This window comes from Alosa sapidissima, chromosome 19, assembly GCF_018492685.1.
Source record: "Alosa sapidissima isolate fAloSap1 chromosome 19, fAloSap1.pri, whole genome shotgun sequence".
Lineage (NCBI taxonomy): Eukaryota > Metazoa > Chordata > Actinopteri > Clupeiformes > Clupeidae > Alosa > Alosa sapidissima.
The window spans coordinates 17,135,336-17,151,445 of NC_055975.1; the positions used below are offsets into that span (position 1 = coordinate 17,135,336).

The 16,110-nt window shown below is 41.6% G+C and overlaps 1 long non-coding RNA gene across 7 annotated transcripts; it reads left to right on the top strand.

The window, feature by feature from the left end:
• Positions 1-3,351: 3,351 nt before the first annotated feature.
• LOC121692838 lies at positions 3,352-10,974 on the top strand. Of its 7 annotated transcripts, none has more exons than XR_006025350.1 (7): positions 3,352-3,514; positions 4,867-5,727; positions 5,840-7,362; positions 7,495-7,782; positions 7,882-9,185; positions 9,318-9,605; positions 9,706-10,974. It is a non-coding gene; the product is annotated as an uncharacterized LOC121692838 (long non-coding RNA). The 7 variants fall into 7 exon arrangements; XR_006025352.1 differs by having other exon boundaries at positions 9,318-9,574; XR_006025351.1 differs by having other exon boundaries at positions 7,495-7,751.
• Positions 10,975-16,110: the final 5,136 nt, after the last annotated feature.

Genomic DNA, 16,110 nt, shown 5'->3' on the forward strand with positions numbered 1-16,110 from the left:
GCACATGCACACATACATTATACATACACTAGACATACACGCACACAGGCACGCGCGTGCGCGCACACACACACACACACACACACACACACACACACACACACACACACACACACACACACACACACACACACACACACTCATTTTGTTGCTAGTCATGGCTGTTTTTTAAGTATGTAGCCTAAATACTTAACTCTGATACACACACTGATTGATTTATGCCTAAATCAGGGATCAGATGCCTGATAAAAGAAGGGTTTAGTCACTGGAGTCTCTTTTATTGAAGAATTAATAGAAATTGCTTCTTCACTAATTCATTTTTATAATGTCAATAAAATGTGAAAAATGTGAAATGTGTATAATAATATCTGTATTATATATTCACTAAATACCATTGATGTAAATAAAACGACAAAGTATGCCAAGTGTACAGAAAGAATGGAAACCATGTTAGATCATGATGTAAGTCATGTTGCTGCAGAGGAGCAATGAAAATCAGAGGCATCTATTTTCAAGCAGGTTTTAGAAACCCTTAAACATTACAGGTTATGCACATACTGTAAGGCGGACATCACACTGACCTGCAGCAAGTGGCAGATTTTGTATTGTTTGCTATAGGAATGGCAGGAGAACGGTTGGTACCACCAGGATCTATGGTCTTTTGGGCCCCTCACCATCGACTTCAAGGCAGCGCTGCGTGGAAGGCGCTAGCGTTAGTCAAGGGTTAGAGTATGGTTAGGGTCAAGGTTAGGGTTAGGTGCCTTGAAGTCGACAGTGGCAGTGCTGCCTTGAAGTCGACGGTGGGGGCCCAAAAGGCCATCAAGTTACCACCAGGCTCCAGGCTAGTGACAAACAGCTGAGCATTTAAATTGGTTAAACTGTCAGAATGAAGCATGGGGCTCATCAATGTCAGTTTGATGTAGCCTATTCTAAGGACACAGAAGACATTCTGACCAATCAAAGCAGTAAAAGTTTTTACAGGGGTGGGACATTTCTTTCCATTGTAAAGGAATGAGTATTTGAAATCACTTAGCAATGAGATAGAATTTTCAACAATAGTTGAATTATTATGGTCTGAGCATTGTGTTACTCTTTTCTGCTGCCACTTTGGTTTCCCCATGTGATCCCCACCAAATAGTTAGGATCATCATTATAATCATAATGCATATTTAAATATATTGTCCATGATGCACACATACGTTCGCACACACAGACCTATCCACTGTGGAGCCTGACACATGGACACACACACACACACACACACACACACACACACATACACACACACACACACACACACACACACACACACACACACACACACACACACACACTTTTTGCTAATGGGTGTGGTGTGTGTGTATTGATCCCAGCCTTGGTTAGAAAGTGGAGAGCTGTGCTAATTCACCTTAGCTCAGGGGCTGGCCTCCAGGCAAATCAGAGCGCTACATGTTAAGTGACAGCACCCCTACCCACTCAACCAATCCCGAGCCATCACACACTAAAATCCACACAACACCTCTCTCATACATGTCTGTGGACTCCATCACCCTTCACAGACAGTGTGTGTGTGTGTGTGTGTGTGTGTGTGTGTGTGTGTGTGTGTGTGTGTCATATAGGTTTAGTCAGATTTTTTTTTTTTCTTTTTCGCATGTCCAAATTTCTGTCAAGGATTCCTGGGACACTGAAAGCCCGGGGTACACGAAACTTGGTGGGCATGTAACCCCACATGGATAGCATGGAACCATCGTTTTTTGTTTTGATCTGTAGCCCCCCCCGCTGTACTGGACCCCCCGAAAGGAGGGTAGGGCAGATACAGTTTTCTGTGAATATTTTGAGAACCGTAGGGCCTAGGATGACCAATTTTTTCCGTATGTTTACCTCCAGGGGTCATGTTAACCCATTCCATGTGCACACATGTGCATAAACAGATACACACGCACACACATACATTCACAGTAATCATACGTATGACACATACTCACACAGTAGACATATGTACGCATGCATGCACATGCATGCACACATACGCAGGCAAACACACAAGCACGCACACACACACACACACACACACACACACACACACACACACACACACACACACACACACACACACACACGCACACAATTGAAGAATTTCTCAGAATTATGAACAGGCAAGATGGGGGTGGGGTTGTATAAAATGAATTTTACATGTGAAATCTATGAACTAATCATGTTTTGGTACTTCTTGTCTAGCAGATACCAGTGAGAATTGAGTGTGGATAATGCAATTTAGTGAGACAGTTAGAATCATATAGGCCTTTCAGCGTGATTTATTTTTGTGGAAAAAATGTGCTGGACTGGGCGGCGGTCATATTTTGTACTGCTCTGCGGTACATCTAGTTAATTACCTGTCGGAGTCATCGCCCCACACATCCAACAGTTGGTGGCCCTTCCACAGCAGGATCTGTGTTTTCATTACAGACAGTTCAACTCTATCCAAAGTTTGCTAAGGGCTGATTAGCATCTAGTTGCCTGGATCACGCCAAAAAGGCAGTAATGTGGTGCATTCCCAAATTACAACTACAATTCACTGTAGTAGTGTGAAGAGCGACCAGCATGTTTATCATCCATATGTTACTGTAAGATATATTGCTATCATAGATTGATACCACATACCAGTTAAATGGTTTTGAGAGAGAATAGGCCCATATATGAAGAGTTATCACATCTCTCTGACTGTTTTTTCCTTATAAATGTTCAAAGCAAAGGCTGGACAAAGGACATTAGCAGTGTATTAGGAAGATGTTTGAGTCTCCCTTTCTCTAACCACAGCAGCAGTTGAAATTACCATTTACCAGCTAACTTTGCTTAGCTTGGCTCTGTTAGTCTCATCTTACAGGGTCTGTTCAGACAGCACTTGTGCAAGTAATATTTAACAAGTTCCAGAGGTCTTGATTTGTTTTTGTGACAGCTTTGCAATATTTAACTGTTTATACAGATGGGTTGCTTGACAGCCAGAGATGCTTTTGTTGGAATCTTAACAAAATGTATTTGTTAGTGACATTAATGAAAAAATAAAAACATCCTGAATGACAGTTTTTCAAAATTATAGCCTATCATCTTTTAACAAATTGTTGGATAAAAACAAACAATAACAGAGTTCAATATAGAGCATAGTTGTTTATCCTCTTGGCTACATACTCATGCCTTTGAATAAATCCCAACTATTCACTTTCCAAATCCATCACATGTGGCATTGCTGTGACCAGTCAGTGACATGGAATGTTAAGATGTCACAAATGAATTCTATGTACATGTCGCCACGGCAATGTGCTTCTGTGGCTCATTTGGGCATGAAGTGCCTCATTTTATAGCAGGACTGTGAGGAGAGAAGGAGGAACTGTGTTTGCTCCTGCATGGCCAAAGTGAGCTCCATGTTTGCAGAGGCACACATCAAAGATATGATTACCCCTGGTGAACTGAAATCTGAAGAACTGTGATGCTGGATATGATCAACAGAAATACTACTGTAAGTGGAGGAAATGTGAAAGAATATCATCAGTTTGCTTACATATTAGTCAAGTCAAGTCAAGTCGAGTCAAATTTACTTATATAGCACTTAGCACTATATATACTTATTATTTATGCTTTACATAAAATAATAATAATAATAATAATAATAATAATAATAATAATAATAATACATATACATATACATACATATAAACATATTAAAAAAAAGGGAGAGGTGAGGGAGTCAGGGAGTGTTAAAAGCTAGGGAGAAGAGGTAGGTCTTTAGGTTGGATTTAAAACTACTAATAGTGGGGCAGGTTTTCACAACATCAGGAAGGCTATTATAGTAGACACTGGGAAGATGATCGGAGAGGTCTAGGAGGACAGTAAGGAATTAAAAGATCACATAAATACTGAGGTGCTAAACCATGTAAAGCTTTGAAAACAAACAGAAGAATTTTGAAATTAATTCTTTGTTCCACAGGAAGCCAGTGCAGTTTAGCCAACACAGGTGAAATGTGGTCACGTTTCTTAGATCCAGTCAGTAATCTGGCTGCAACATTTTGGACCAGCTGGAGTCTGAGTCTGCTTAAATATTATAAGGGCTTAGATATCCAAATCTGGGACAGAATATCATTTTAAACAAGATAGGCCACTATATTAAGTACTCAATAAGGCTAAATAAGGCAAAATAATTATAATCATCATGGATTTATAGGTCATTCTGAGTTACCAACTAACATAAGTATGGGGGTGCTTGTAAGCAAGGCCAGTTGCTGTGCTTAAAGGCCTATACTATGTATCAGAATGTATTAACCTGGATGGATTTTGACTAAGTGAAACAATACATAAAGACATTTTGGCAGAAATGGATAACTTGTTCAAATGCAATGTCTATGTCACTGGGATGGAATTTCAAAGGTTTTGAACATTCCAATGAGGTCATTGATGAGTGTCACCTCTTTATTACCTCTTCATTTTTAGTGACATGAAAGTCAGAGTTGTCATAAAGGAATTCTAAGGTAACTAAGGTAACTGACTAGATCTATTTTGTCAGTCATCCAATTTTCATTTGAAAAATGCATGTCTCTTTTCATAATATAACAGAGACAGGGATGTTTCTCCAAGTGCTAAAAGTAGGTTAGTGGTTGATTTTTGCATAATATATTCAGGGAACTGATTTATTTGAATACAATTATAACATTTCTATTTGTTGGTAAGGAATGCAATTTAAAAACAGACTGCCAGATTTTCTTTTGCTAGTTGAATTCTTACATAGGCCTACATCAGCATTAGTATCTCTTTTTATGGAGTGAGTTCCTTTTCCTCAAAACCGTTCTGACAAGAAAAAAAAACGATTATTTTCAGTTGGGACCTTGCATCTCGTTGGATGATCAGCCTGATGGATGTCATCATTACTTCACTGAAAAGCTCCTCAGCAAACTGCAGTTGCTCTGCTGTCGTCTGCCTGAAGCAGCTATACAGGGGTGAATAAGTGACTGGATTTCTCTGTGACCCTGCTGACAGTGTATGAAGTTCTGAGACACCTGGAGGCATTGAGGTTTTCAAGAATGGGAATGATCACTAGCCTCTATGTTTGCACAATAGGGCAAAATATAATCCCTGCAAATGGCAGGAGAGTTGGGTAGTTCACCCCAGCTATGGATGTACATTTGGTTCTACATATGGATTATGATGGCTTTTTATTCTGTATTTAATTGAATTCAATTTCAACAACTCGATTTATACAACAAAGTGAAAGCTAAGTATAAAGGGATGTTTGTTATTAATTGGCTGTATCTGTAAAGCAATGTTGTGCACACCAGGGCAGAATAATCCCTGCACCATTGCAGGGGGCTGGGTAGTCCACCCCAGCTACCCAAACCGTTGATACATCTGAAGCGCTGGATTACTCGTTCAGCTCCTTGACACCAGGATTTTTGATTGTTTACACTTACTGAAGGAGGTCCATGTTCAAGCATAAGTGGATATTATATTTCCTATGGATGTATATTTGAGGCAGTGAGTGCACTTCAGGGCAGAATAACCCCTGCACCACTGTAGGGGGGCTGGGTAGTCCACTCCAGCTCCCCAAAAGACAGAATCCCTCTCAGAATCACATCATGGAAGTGTTGGCCTCCCAAGCCTGCTGGCCTTGAGTAAGCTACTATGAACAGAGATTCAACTACTACAGGCCAGAGACATGGACTCCATGGGGTGAGCAGTAAGGTGTGTTTGATACTGATTCACAATCTACTCTGAGTGAGGTTGCTAGCCATTGATTTTCTTTTTTCTTAACTTGAAGCCTAAATGATCAAATACATATTTGTTTACTTCTCAGATTGTCAAGGGAACAGACCATCAATTGAAGGCTGTAACCCTGGGCCAGCCTGAGAACTTTTCTTCCCCATGTGAATCTTCCTGGTCGTCCAGGATTCCTCTACTAAGAATCTCCATGCTGCTGTGGATAGGGGCTGTAGACCATCATTGTGACCACCATCAACTTCAGTGAGGAGCTTCTGGTGCACATTCATCACTGGCTGTAAAAGGGCTTTCACCACAGCTTCATGGATGCAGGTGCCTTTCACATATGGGAGTACAAAATTACAGTGGCTGGATTCATTGAGCAACAGGTGCATTCTGGGGCAGAATAATCCCCGCACCTTTGCAGGGGGGCTGGGTAGTCCACCCCAGCTCCCCAAACCATTACACCCAAAATGCTGGATTATTACTCTTGCACTTTTTCATACCTGGATTTATTGCTATTTCACCGAGGGATATACATTTTCAAGGATAAGGATCTATGTAGTTGAGTCTGTAAAGCAGTGTGTGCACTACAGGGCAGAATAATCCCTGCACCATTGCAGGGGGCTGGGTAGTCCACCCCAGCTCCCCAAATCTATAGATACATTTAAAATACTGGATTATTTCTTTTGCACATTATAATATCTGCATTTTTGCCATTTATTGATATTCTCTGAGGTTATAAAAGGGCAAGGATGAGGATGTATGATGTTGTGCTTGGACTTGTGATGCAATGTGTGCACTACAGGGCAGAATAATCCCTGCACCATTGCAGGGGGGCTGGGTAGTCCACCCCAGCTCCCCAAAACATTGATACATCTGAAGCGCTGGATTACCCTTTCAGTTCCTTGACACATGGATATTTGGTTGATAACGCTTACTGAGGGAGGTCCATGTTCAAGCATAAGTGGATATTATTTTTATATGGATATTTTTGACGCAGTGTGTGCACTTCAGGGCAGAATAATCCCTGCACCATTGTAGGAGGGCTGGGTAGTCCACCCCAGCTCCCCAAATCTATAGATACATTTAAAACACTGGATTATTCCACACATTATAATATCTGCATTTTTGCCATTTATTGATATTCTCTGAGGTTATAAAAGGGCAAGGATGAGGATGTATGATGTTGTGCTTGGACTTGTGATGCAATGTGTGCACTACAGGGCAGAATAATCCCTGCACCATTGCAGGGGGGCTGGGTAGTCCACCCCAGCTCCCCAAAACTTTGATACCTCTGAAGCACTGGATTACTCTTTCAGCTCCTTGACATCAGGATTTTTGATTGTTTACACTTACTGAAGGAGGCCCATGTTCAAGCATAAGTGGATATTATATTTCCTATGGATGTATTTTTGAGGCAGTCAATGTACTTCAGGGCAGAATAATCCCAGCACCACTGTAGGGGGCTGGGTAGTCCACACCAGCTCCCGTGAAGAAAGAAACCTTCTCAGAATCACAACATGAAAGTGTTGGCCTTCCAACACTGCTGGCCTTAAGAAGCTATTGACAGAGATCCACCTGCTAGAGGCCTGAGACACAGACTGCCTTACGGCAGCAGTAAGTATGCTAGGCTACTTGTTCACAATCTACTCCATAATAGATTGTTGCCCACTGATTTTATTTGATATTCAACATAAAACCTAAATAATAAGATGGATAAAATATGTGTTTGGTTCTTCTGATTGTCAGGAGAGGAGATCATCTGAGAACCTCTTCTCCAAGAGTGAATGTTGTCCAGGATTCCTCCACTGAGAATCTCCATGATGCTGAAGATAGAGGCCCCTATCCAAAAGTGTCAGCGCTATCAGCTCATCACTGTTTTGGAGATGAGTACTTCACCCCAACTCACCGAAAGGGAGAAACCTCCTCAGATTCACAACTTGAACAATGTTGACCTTCCAACACTGCTGGCCTTGAGGAAACTATGGACACAGATGCAGCTACAGGTCTGGGACTGCATTATGAGGGCAGTAAGATGTGTGTGATACTAATTCAAAATCTTCTCTAAGTGAAGTTGCTTGCATTGCATTTTTTTTTAAGGCTAAATGATAAATTACATATGTTTTGGCTTCTCAGATTGGCAGAACAGACCATCTGCTGAAGGTTGGAACCTTGGACCATCCTAAGTTTTTCTCCCCCAAATGAATCTTCCTGGTCATCCAGGACTCCTCTACTAAGAATCCATGCTGCTGCGGATAGGGGCTGTAGACCATCATTGTGAGCACCATCAGTTTCAGTGAGGAGCTTCTGGTGCACATCCATCACTGGCTGCATTAGGGCTTTCACCCCACTTCATGGATGCATTTGCCTTTCACATATGGAAGTACAAAATTACAGTGGCTGGATTCATTGAGCAACAGGTGCATTCTGGGGCAGAATAATCCCCACACCTTTGCAGGGGGGCTGGGTAGTCCACCCCAGCTCCCCAAACCATTACACCCGAAATGCTGGATTATTACTCTTGCACTTTTTCATACCTGGATTTATTGCTATTTCACTGAGGGATATAAATATTCAAGGATAAGGATCTATGTAGTTGAGTCTGTAAAGCAATGTGTGCACTACAGGGCAGAATAATCCCTGCACCATTGCAGGGGGCTGGGTAGTCCACCCCAGCTCCCCAAAACATTGATACATCTGAAGCGCTGGATTACTCTTTCAGTTCCTTGACACATGGATATTTGGTTGATAACGCTTACTGAGGGAGGTCCATGTTCAAGCATAAGTGGATATTATTTTTATATGGATATTTTTGACGCAGTGTGTGCACTTCAGGGCAGAATAATCCCTGCACCATTGTAGGAGGGCTGGGTAGTCCACCCCAGCTCCCCAAATCTATAGATACATTTAAAACACTGGATTATTTCTTTGCACATTATAATATCTACATTTTTGCCATTTATTGATATTCTCTGAGGTTATAAAAGGGCAAGGATGAGGATGTATGATGTTGTGCTTGGACTTGTGATGCAATGTGTGCACTACAGGGCAGAATAATCCCTGCATCATTGCAGGGGGGCTGGGTAGTCCACCCCAGCTCCCCAAAACTTTGATACCTCTGAAGCGCTGAATTACTCTTTCAGCTCCTTGACATCAGGATTTTTGATTGTTTACACTTACTGAAGGAGGCCCATGTTCAAGCATAAGTGGATATTATATTTCCTATGGATGTATTTTGAGGCAGTCAATGTACTTCAGGGCAGAATAATCCCAGCACCACTGTAGGGGGCTGGGTAGTCCACACCAGCTCCCGTGAAGAAAGAAACCTTCTCAGAATCACAACATGAAAGTGTTGGCCTTCTAACACTGCTGGCATTAAGAAGCTCTTGACAGAGATCCACCTGCTAGAGGCCTGAGACACAGACTGCCTTACGGCAGCAGTAAGTATGCTAGGCTACTTATTCACAATCTACTCCATAATAGATTGTTGCCCACTGATTTTATTTGATATTCAACATAAAACCTAAATAATAAGATGGATAAAATATGTGTTTGGTTCTTCTGATTGTCAGGAGAGGAGATCATCTGTGAACCTCTTCTCAAAGAGTGAATGTTGTCCAGGATTCCTCCACTGAGAATCTCCATGATGCTGAAGATAGAGGCCCCTATCCAAAAGTGTCAGCGCTATCAGCTCATCACTGTTTTGGAGATGAGTACTTCACCCCAACTCACCGAAATGGAGAAACCTCCTCAGATTCACAACTTGAACAATGTTGGCCTTTCAACACTGCTGGCCTTGAGGAAACTATGGACACAGATGCAGCTACAGGTCTGGGACTGCATTATGAGGGCAGTAAGATGTGTGTGATACTAATTCAAAATCTTCTCTAAGTGAAGTTACTTGCATTGCCTTTTTTTTTAAAGGCTAAATGATAAATTACATATGTTTTGGCTTCTCAGATTGGCAGAACAGACCATCTGCTGAAGGTTGGAACCTTGGACCATCCTAAGTTTTTCTCCCCCAAATGAATCTTTCTGGTCATCCAGGACTCCTCTACTAAGAATCCATGCTGCTGCGGATAGGGGCTGTAGACTATCATTGTGAGCACCATCAGTTTCAGTGAGGAGCTTCTGGTGCACATCCATCACTGGCTGCATTAGGGCTTTCACCCCACTTTATGGATGCAGTTGCCTTTCACATATGGAAGTATAAAATTACAGTGGCTGGATTCATTGAGCAACAGGTGCATTCTGGGGCAGAATAATCCCCGCACCTTTGCAGGGGGGCTGGGTAGTCCACCCCAGCTCCCCAAACCATTACACCCGAAATGCTGGATTATTACTCTTGCACTTTTTCATACCTGGATTTATTGCTATTTCACTGAGGGATATAAATATTCAAGGATAAGGATCTATGTAGTTGAGTCTGTAAAGCAATGTGTGCACTACAGGGCAGAATAATCCCTGCACCATTGCAGGGGGGATGGGTAGTCCACCCCAGCTCCCCAAAACATTGATACCTCTGAAGCGCTGGATTACTCTTTCAGCTCCTTGACATCAGGATTTTTGATTGTTTACACTTACTGAAGGAGGCCCATGTTCAAGCATAAGTGGATATTATATTTCCTATGGATGTATTTTTGAGGCAGTCAATGTACTTCAGGGCAGAATAATCCCTGCACCATTGCAGGGGGGCTGGGTAGTCCACCCCAGCTCCCCAAAACATTGATACATCTGAAGCGCTGGATTACTCTTTCAGTTCCTTGACACATGGATATTTGGTTGATAACGCTTACTGAGGGAGGTCCATGTTCAAGCATAAGTGGATATTATTTTTATATGGATATTTTTGACGCAGTGTGTGCACTTCAGGGCAGAATAATCCCTGCACCATTGTGCAGGGGGGCTGGGTAGTCCACCCCAGCTCCCCAAATCTATAGATACATTTAAAACACTGGATTATTTCTTTTGCACATTATAATATCTACATTTTTGCCATTTATTGACATTCTCTGAGGTTATAAAAGGGCAAGGATGAGGATGTATGATGTTGTGCTTGGACTTGTGATGCAATGTGTGCACTACAGGGCAGAATAATCCCCGCACCATTGCAGGGGGGCTGGGTAGTCCACCCCAGCTCCCCACCCTATCATAATTCCAAGGATTTACTCTCTGTGAGATTGCCACATTCTATTATCGCTAAAAATAAATTTACTTGTTGGACCTGTTCGTTTTGCCTATTTCATGTGCTGATTTGCAAACTGCACAGAGATGTTGAACAAGAGATGTCAGACTCATTTCTCCTTTAGCCCACTTCTTTTGTCCCTTTTTACCAGCCAAAGTCAGTCTGAATGAGAACACGCCCTTTAAGCCTTAATATATAGGCTAGGCCTAGATGATTGACATGTTCCTTTCCTACATAACATGGCAGCCAGTCAAATGGAGTTAAAACCAAAGAAAAGAGGATGTGACACACTCTTCATACTCGCCTAACTGGACAGGCAGGTAGTTTGAGGGAATATAATGTATTTCCAGGCAGCACATGTGTATGTGACTGAAAACCTGATGTCTTATGTGTGTCTGACTTTCTTTCCAATCATGTCACAACACCCCATGTCTAACATGACACAGGCATACTGTAATTCATGGGTAGCCTAACATCATATTTATCTGGAACATTAGTACACGGCTATGTTGTGTGTCCACGGGAGTCAGATGACAAGAGTCTTGACTCGAGTGCTCGACTATGCCACTTGGGGCCTTTCACACCAAGATGTATTTTAGCTAGACCTCCAACACCTTGATTTAGACAAGAGGGCTCTCGCACACAGATAAGCAAGTAATGACAGAGACGTGGTATTTCAAAGAAAAAAAAAATATTTATTCACAAGCAATTCAGTAAAAAAAGTCAGTCTTGGGTTTGATTCTCAGGATGGAGTGCAATACATATTAGGCACAATAGGCCAGCAAGAGGAAGGTAGTGGCTGCCACCAGGAATATTACATGTAATCAAGTAGGGTTAATTTAATCAGCTGTTCGGGAGAGGTTACCCGTCCTGGAAGAGGAGTGAGACCGACACACCACCCGTGCTGCAGATTCTGTTGCCTATTCAGACACACACACGCTCGCATAGGCACCGGTACTACAAAGAGTGATCACTGCAAATAGTGAGGTGCACGTTACCACTACAAATACTGTGTGAAGTACACGAAGAGGAGGACTCAGAGCCGGTGACCTGCCCCGCAGAACAGCTGCAACACTCCGTTTCTCTGGAGGGGAGAAGGGAAGATATGGTTGCTATTGGCAATAACTGGCTGGGTCAAGAAAGCTAGATGTTAGCATTACCACCATCACACATTACCACAGCAAAATACTGGGGCAGCCAATACCACACCTGTTGCCGACACACCACGACGGAGGGCAGATAAATGAACACAGCCACGCCTATGTTTAGACCAAATCAATCGGACAGACAAAACAAAATAAAGAAAACAAAATGAGGCAAGAGCTACAATTACTTAAATCTACAGGAGGCAAAGCAGCAGTGGCAATCTTTCTAAAGGAGTAAACAAACAGTTAAAATCCATTGTTTATGGTAAATACAGCCTAAACCAATACAGATACAATACAACAAGGTTTCCTTTTACCTCTAGGAATACACCACTCAACATGAATGGAAATGGGACTCCCTGGTATCTCTCCAGTACGCAAACCTACATAAAATCACACACAAGCATAGCTCACATACAACATAATAAAAGGTTATTGGCTAGTTAAATCACAAGGACTTACAGCGAAACATGACATTATAGTAGATCCAGTTACTGTAAACATGCATATAAACATATATATGTACACATGCACACGCACACACACACACACACACACACACACACACACACACACACACACACACCACACGGCAAACCTTACTGAGCTATACAGCCAATGTTACCTTAACGCATCTCCCAATAGACCATGCAACCTGCGCGTACACGGCGTCTTTTCAGTCAAGACCTACGTTAAAGACAATGCTGTGAATGTGCGTGAAGGCATTTACAAAAGGACCATACAGTTCAATCATCTACGGTGTAGAGTGCTTGTAAATACCTTCGGTAGATCAACAAAACACTACCCGGAAGCGTCTGGTACACAGCCAAATACCTGTTGTCAAACAGTTGCACTTTAAAAACAGCTGGCTAAAATAACATGTTTGCAGTGAAAAAGGAGCATTGGCACATAACTTTCATAGGTGACAGCACAGCGAACACAGTGTAGGGAGGACGTACGGAGCCTAGGGATCACTTACTAGCCCACCTCCGGTGCCGGTCTTATAGAAAGTGCCATTGACGCTAATGAGTACATAGCCACCTGCAAGCTAACTGGAGGGCGTGACCGATAGGAGAGGAGCTACGGTGAGAACAGGAGGACAAACTTGGTACAGCAGTTAGTCTGCCGGTTACATTCGCACAACTACAAAACCCCTTCATGTATACCTAATATACCGAATACTCTAGTAGTCTCAGGGTGAATCTGTGATAAATACTACATTTACCTTGCACATATAGGTAGGCTATATTTTTATTAGTTTTATGATTATGAAAATTAAAGAATATGGAAATTAACTATAAGCACTCAAATATCTCATAAAATATTTAATTAACAGGTATGCTTAATTATTCAGTATTGAACAGCATACATAGATGAAAAAAATAGCATTAATGACTTGTCTGCTGCAGTAGCAGATAGTTCCTCTTTAACTGAAAGTGCTTATTGTTCTGTGAAAGTTGGCCTGATTTGAAAAGTGCGCTGCAAAATAAATATTTTGCTCTTTCATTTATTGTGTTTGACAGTCAACTCACCACAGTTTGGCCCTTTGAAGTCTGGGTTAACTGTTATTGTAGACGGTAAATTATAAAGCCTAAATGTGTGTGTGTGTGTGTGTGTGTGTGTGTGTGTGGGTGTGTGTGTGTGTGTGTGTGTGTGTTTGTTTGTGGGTATAATTGTCTCTCTTTTTAAATGTCAGGGTAAACATTGATTTGGTATTTCCTCAACTTACTGTCACTCTGCATCCATCACCCAACAATTATTCTCCTCTGAGCTGCACATAACTTGCTTGATCTCTACCTTCTCACTCCCTCTCTCACTCTCCCTCTGATAGGGGCCAAATCATTCATCGACTCATTTCATCTCTGCATTAAAATGACAAATACTGCCGTTTAAAGTTCTTTCAAATCTGACTGCTGCCCAAATCCAAGACTGCTGGAAAATATCCTTTTACATAATACCTTAACACCTTTACATAATAAACATTACTAGAGGCTTATTTTGTCTCCAAATGTCCTGTGTCCTGGGCAAACTCATGTCAGACATGTCTTAAGTCCCTTTTCCACTGCATGGTATCAGCGCAACTCACCTCGACTCTACTCGCTTTTTGGGTCTTCCATAAGTGAAAACTGGTGCCTGGCACCTGGTACCAGGGTAGGAATTTCACGGCGGCCACGGCCGTCGTAGCCCCTTGCGTTGGCCGTGATGCCCCTTTGAAAATCAGAGGTTTACAGGCCACGGTGGCCTTGGTGCCCCCTTCTTTTAATATTCTGCTTTGCGTCCTACTAATAGCTATTTTTATTTAGCCTGTGGCCTGTCAAAATAATCTTAGCATTCACAGCGCAAATTAATTTAGTCTTTTACACAGTGGAAAGTGACAGCGCAAGAAAGAAAGTGCGTCCAAATTCACCCATTCTTCTCAGTTGAACTACTCGTGAAGTAGCCTAGCCTACTCATCATCACACAGACATCACAAATGTCACAATAAAGAGCTTTTTCTCAGCTTTTAAATGATGTTAGCCGATAATTGCTGTGTTGATCGGTTGACGAGAGAAGTAAATAATATAATTCGATTTAATCATACATTCTACTGAAGGTTTTGCGTCCATGATCTCCCTACCCATTCATCTCGGTGGAATACTTCACGAAACCTTCTTTTAACACATGACAAACCATATATCAGAATAAACAGCAGACCTTACCGAACACTGTGTAAAGCAGTCACCTGTACAGTTAGCTGTTCCAGAGTAATCCAGTTTTGAATTTGCAGTACATTTCGATATGCATGGATGTCTCCAAATTTGGGCTTTAAGTTTTACAATATTTTTAAATTGTTCCACATGATTTCATAACGGGCCAAATACAAACTAAATGTTACAAATATCGCCTATATATTGGTAAATTAGAGGACAGCAGTTTGTGAAAGTAGCCTTAATGATCACAAAATGCTAAGCATGCCTCTAGGCTATTTGAGTTTCTTAAAGCTGAGCTGTGCTTAAATTGTTCAATACATGATTTCATAGCAGGCCAAATATAAAATAAATGTTATATATAGCCTAGATATCTGTAATTATTAGATGATCAGATGATTTACAGTTCTATGTAATACTTCATGTTTCATGTTTTTGTAATGTTTCATACAGTGATGCAGGTCTACTGCAGTGAATAGGCTAAATACAACTTTGATCATTTTTATATGCTACTACTGTATAGTTAACTTTGGCCTTGGTGCCCTGACATGTGGCCTTTGTGCCCCCCACCAAATATGCCCAACTGAAGGCCAAGTGGCCTTGCCCCCAGAATGGTGAAATTCCAAGCCTGCCTATTTTTGGTATCACCTCTGTTGAGGTTCCAAGTGAGCTGAGGCGATACCAAAGACATGACATGAAAGTATTGCAGGTTACTGATTGGTTGCTATTGACATTGCTGTGTTCAATCTGGACAAGACACGTCATTTGTAAAAATAAAATACCTCAGCCATACTGTGCAAGCACAACAAGCATGTTAACGTAATGCAAATTTTGTTATTCATAACAGGTGCATACTGTATCTCCTTATGAATTAACAAACGGTTTCTCATTGATTAAAATGAACATTAACACTTAAACAACCACATGCCATGATTCAGAAACAAACTCCCCCTTGATTTCCTCTATTGTTTATATTGTTATTACTATTTAACTCTTTTCAATATTGTTGATAATTCCAAATAAATCTACATATTTGTGGTTATGTCAACAGCAGCAAAGATTATATACAGGGGAGAGGCATAGAGACTAGCATTCCATAAAACTGATACAGAAGCTGTGGCAGCTCTGGCTGTGTGAGCCAGAGGCCGACTCTTCTGACTTCACTCATGCCAAGTGACAGCTGTCCTCGACTGATTGGCTGATGCATTCTGCAGTGCATTTGATAGCTAAGCTCTCTGGCTGTTTCAGCTGCCGCATTAACTTTGACAGAAGTTGAAAATCATCCCCATTCAGATGCGGCGCTAATGTCAAGTCTGTCATGGACACGCGCCTTCCCATTTGAAATATT